The sequence below is a fragment of the Epinephelus lanceolatus genome, chromosome 23 (genome assembly GCF_041903045.1).
Source record: "Epinephelus lanceolatus isolate andai-2023 chromosome 23, ASM4190304v1, whole genome shotgun sequence".
In the NCBI taxonomy this organism is placed as follows: Eukaryota; Metazoa; Chordata; class Actinopteri; order Perciformes; family Serranidae; genus Epinephelus; species Epinephelus lanceolatus.
The window spans coordinates 31,520,002-31,526,001 of record NC_135756.1 but is presented as its reverse complement, the minus strand read 5'-3'; positions in this window follow the sequence as shown (position 1 = coordinate 31,526,001).

Below are 6,000 nucleotides of genomic sequence, written 5' to 3'. Positions count from 1 at the left end.
TCCATTATACTGAAGAAAAATGTTTATACCAAAAATCAATGGCCCAAATTTGTGCAAAGTATAAATATGGGCCAGTTATTAAGTTTGACCCTTGCAGCCCTGCTACCTGCTGCATTTTTGAAATTCAAAAAAAATGTGAACCAATTCATAGCCTAAAAAAAGTCATTTTTTTCCATTTAAAAACAAAAACTCACATTCATTCAAATCCTTTTGACATATTGCACTTAAAACGACAAATGTGAACCTAATGGTGGTAATGAAGGAAAAGTCAGGGGATCATTAAAGTCAGTAGGATTCACACTCTAGGAGCATGACTGTCTATATATTTTGTGCTTATTAATCTTACAGATGTTGACATATATTAAATAATAAGTGAAACAACAAAAACAACAAACAAATAGAGGTATGAAAAAGTCAGCAGGATTCATCCTCTGGGAGCATGACTGTCTGTACATTATGTGTTTCTTGTTGAAGCAAAAAAAACGTCAATTTGCGGTGTTGTACTTTTGTAGTGTTTTTATTTCGAAAAAGACTCTATGTAGAAGTTAAATTTCCTGTGAAAACGGAAGTGTATCGTGAAAGAAGAGAACTTGACACAGTGTCCCAGAACATCAGCAACCATTGCACCAAGGGTAACTTGCATGTTGTATGTGGACTTGGAAAGTCCATGACCAAAATATCAATATGTGACAAGGTCAGACTGAGAATGTGTTGCTAATTTATCTAATAAACACTGATATATTTAAATGAATAAGCGAAAAAAACAACTACAGCAAACACACAGAAATATGCCAAAAATAGTAGGATTCATCCTCTGGGGACCATGAAACTGTTTATATAATTTATTAAAAATAATAACAATAACAATAATAATAATAATAATAATATTTCAGGGCAATGGGTCCAATAGTTGCTGAGATATTTCAGTCTGGATCAAAGTGGTGGAGGGAGCAACCAATCAGCAAACCAATATTGCTATCTATGGAGCCATACCTCTAGTGTAGGTAAAAAGTGGATGTGGGGTATGGGATATAAGGAATATGGATCAATACAGGACATGAAAATACAAAACAAAACAGGAAAACTGACATTTTAAAAATAATAAATAATGATAATAATAATAATAATAATAATAATAATAATAATAATGTAATGTATGGCTCTGAAAAAAATTCATGTATATAGAGGGTTGTGTAACCTAGTAACGCCATGTTGGAACTACTTGAGGTTAGTTGAGTAACTCTGGTAAAGAAGTGAATTTGTCATGCACACACTGAGGATATTTTTTACATAAATATGATCATTGGTCTGAATGAATATATATATTGTATCAAATATACATGTACACAGACAGTAATGATTGCCCTTATCAGTCTGCAGTCTAGATAATTAATGAGTTACCTTGTAGACTGTCAGGCAGTAGCAGTGTGTGTGTACGTGCTGAACCAAACTCACCTCACCGTTATGGATTATTGTTGGAAGGTGTCAGACTATCAGCACTGAATAATGGTGTGCAGTGGAGGACACAAGGGCAGACAAAGGATCAGGCTCACTTTTGTCCTGCTGTAACTGCCAACAAAATTACTTGAATCACTTACTAGTGAGTCGATACTTGAGCAACAAGTGCTACTTTTAGGTCAGGGGAGGGCATAAATTTGGTGGCCCTGAGAGCTAAACACACTGCAGATTAAGAGAAGACATGCAAATAGACACAACATATGCAGCATTTAGAGAACATCTTCACCAATGTCACAATACAAGCATTAAGAGAAAATGCTGCAAATAGCTCACAACACAACAGAAACTGTTTTCGGCGAACACTGAAAAAACACATACAACTGGAAAACACTCAAGGGGCAACCTCTGGTGCTGAATAACGAAGCAGATATGGAAGTGCCAAAAACTGCAGTTCCTAAAATGGCCCCTTGAGATCGAGTCAGTCTCCATAGAACACTCTGTTAAAATGCCCAACTTTAAAACAGAAATATATATAACCCATTAAAATGTTATCAGAGTATTGCCTGCATAATTAAGTACGTGGATACTTTGAGTGACAGGTGGGTGCCATCCGTTAACAAGTCACTACCCTGGCGACAACAGTGATTAGGTAACATAACCATGGCATTACCCCAGATTCATAGAGTACCTGTGTAGTCGCAGCTGTTGTTATTTCAATGTGTTCTCAGTTGAAAGTTGAAAAAGTTGAAAATTTATTTGTACTAAAAGACCCTAAAAGGAGTCGAATGTCAAGTTTTTCTGGGATGTACATTTTGTTTTAAGGGTTTTTAAACCTTTTTTGCTAGCATTAGCATCATTACAGTTAACCTTAGCTATAAATCCACCGTGCAAACTAAGCTAGTGGCTAGCGCCTGGGTTACTCTCGTCAAGACAAAGCGCCTACCTCTGGTGCCTTTTTTCATTAGCATTAGCACTAGGCTAACATGTGGTTAACAGTTGACAATGTAAATGCACTGTGCTAACCAAGCTATCAGGTAGCATTAGAGTTTTCTCGACCCTCTTGTCCAAATATGGTCACGTCTGATTCCAAATATCAAAGATAGCAACAGTCAAAATGCCAGCTCGAGGCTTCAAAATGGAAAACCACAAACACATGGGTGGTGACATGGCAGCTTTGTCCATTATTTTTTATACAGACTATGAACATGCTTGCTGTTGCCATGGTTTGTAGTTTACAAAGATATATACGTTGACTAGCCATCAGTGGTTTTAGAAATTCACCTACAATGTCTTTTTTGTTTGTTTGTTTTAACATTGGGATCATATGAGTCAAATATTATTGGGGTCCATGTCATTGGTTCGACAGCCCATTGGTTCGACATCCCATTAGGCTCACGGCAGGCGTATGGTGCGCCGCGACCGGCTTGAGGCGGAGCAGGCTCACAGCTTATGTGTTTGCCACTTTCTTTTTCATTTTAACCCACACCATGATCTTTTCCTGACCCTAACCAAGTGGTTTTTGTGCCTAAACCTAACCAGACCTTAACCACAGGGCATCATGATGATTTCGGAACGGCCTTCGGAACAATGAGTTTAATATGGTCGGAACAATGGGATGACAAACCAATGGGCTGTCGGACCAATGGGCAGTTCCCATATTATTGTAGATACCTGCTGTTAACTGAGCATTATCCTTTCGCTTATTAGTGGCCTGCCCATTCAAATAATCTTTCACATTGTACAATAAATTGACTGGACATTTCGTGCTTTTGCATCTCTTAACATTCAATTAAAAAAACAACAAAAACACAGTAACAGCTGTGGCCAGGTATGTCTTACTGCTGCGCTATCTTGCTATGTCAGATTATGTTTGCAGTGTGGTTCCAAACAAATACAGAAACCAGCAACATTATAAGAGAAACATGATGATTGTTGTTAAAGAGAGAGAGAGAGACCATGTCACAGTTTGAAAATATTGTAATAAATGACATAAGTGTACAGATTTTAAACATTTTAAGTATGCTTTCTAATATTATGAACAGGGGAAGCCAAACACTGACATTTAAACATGAAGCCTGGTTTACAACCAGGCTTCATGTTTAAATAATTACCTTTAGAAAGCATTTGTTTTAGAAATTGCTTCCATATAACTGATTCATTTGTTTAGCACTGTGGTTTAACACTGTGTATTTTGTCATTCCACCATTAGGACTCAGTTCTGGATTGATCTCTTCAGTGATCTGAGAGAGAGAGAGACCTTTTCAATGGCAGCCATGAGCACAAGTGCCTCCCACAGTCTGTCTTCTTGAGTGTCTCACAGAAAGAGCTTGATAAAGACAGACAATTCTGGAACAAGAACACCATCCAACCTATTTGTCAGTGTCATTGTCTGTCAAGTAAACCAGAAGCGGTGTACCACCTGCCTCACCATGTTCAGTAAATACCAGACTGTATTTTAAATCACATTAGTTTAATTACTGAAGACACTGTGTGTTTCCTAAAGCAGATCAAAGTGTATAGGGATGGCTGGATAATTTATAGTGGGTTAGGCACTGGTGCTTTGCTCACGCCATAGCAGTCCAGTATGGCAACACCTTGACTTGATGATTACCTCATTAAGTCAGAAAACTAGATTGTTTGTTTCCAAAAGTATTCAGATCCTCGTTAACAACAATTACACCATTCCACACCAAACCTACTTTTTTTTTTTTTTTTTGGAGCCAGAATGCACAATATGTAAATTAATGGATGTAATGCCGAACAAGAGTACACAACTGCAAGTACTGCATGGAAAGTTGTGAGTTTGGCACAACAAGCGGCTGACTGGCTTGTGTGTTAGTCACAGTGGCGCAAATAAAATGCTGGAGCTGGAAAAAAAAACAAAAAACAAAAAACGCCTGTGGAGTCCTGGTCAGCTACGACAGCAGAGGGAGCTATGTATAAGATGAGGACAATGTGTCAGCGTTGCTCCACTGTTGAAGGGTATGTGATGGAAACACATCTGACATGCTAACGCACATTCAACGGCATCACCCAGATGTTCTGATCACCAGGACAAGAAAAAAGACAAACATACTGGAGTGCAACTCCTTATCCCCGCTGCATTTACATTACATTTGCATATAGCCAAGGTGGAACTAATTGAAACACTCCTTCTAATCCACAAGTTTTTTTTTTTTTTTTTTTTTTTATTTATCATTCTGTTTATTTAGTATTTTAATTTGATAGCATAAGAGATACTTTTCAGTTTTATAGCCTGTTGCAACCTGTTTCCTTTTGGGGAAAGTGTTTGTTCAGTGTTCATACAGTGTAATACACAAGTGTTTAAAACAATCTGCATTTTTATAATTAAAATAGTTTACCAAAGTTGCCAGTGGTCAAAATGTTACCTGAGCAAGAACATTTCGTCCGTCTGTCTGACACTTACCTATAAATATATAATGTCTTTGTCTAAATTGGTTGTCATGTTTTCATACTAAAGGAGCTTTACTCACAGCCTTGGACGACCTGGATATTTGATTACTGTTGTGTTTTTTTTTTGTGAAGCACTTTGTGAATTTCATTTCTGTGATTATTTCATTATTATTTCATTTCATGTGGTCTTTATTTGGGTGTTTACATTTTAATGGGTTGCAAATCTAGTTCTTGGAGTAAATTGTAGCACTCCATAGTTAACTTTAATCAAATGAAACATAATTTCCCAACAACAAAACTGCAGCTAAATGCTGGGTGGCTAGTAACTTCGGAAAACAAAGTTAACAAAAAAGTTAATGTCAAGCCCTGCTTGTATCCATTTTTAATACTTCAGTCAATATTATGCACACATGCTGCCTATTGTTAAAGGGACAGTGTGTAAGATTTAGGGGGATTTAGTGGCGTCTAGCAGTAAGGATTGCAGATTGCAAACAGCTGAAACTTCTCCCGGGTGGAATTCCCTCACTTTATTGTTCCAGGGTTTCACTCCAGTATCCCTCCTCGACTCCTCTATCCTCTTTCCTTGATCACTTGACCCGCAAAATCAATTGAGACTTGCCATCTTGTAGGACGTCCTAATTCATTAAATGCACTCGGAGAAGATGAGGGGAGAGGAGGATTTCAGTGGAGAGGGAAGCGAGGATACATGAGCGCAGCCTTCGCTGAAGTCCTTTACCGACCACACACCACCCGCATTGGATATGAGTTATTGATGGAACAGCGCAGCACTGCAGCTGATCGGATTGATCGGATTGATCTGATACATCACCACATCACTGGCGTTTCACACCAGAGGGAAGACCTCTGAGCAAGACACACTACACAGTATGATTATGGCACACATGTTGTTACTCATGTGCAGAGAAAAAACACACAATGAGTGATCAAACCTGACTATCTAGAGGAAGTAAAAGTTGAAACGAGGTTTCTGTAGGTGAACCTGTGGAAGGAACATCATGGACACTGAAAAAAACACACACACACACACACACACACACACACACACACACACACATATACATGGCATTCTTCATTAACATTCTTCAGACACAAACTTCATTAAAAGTT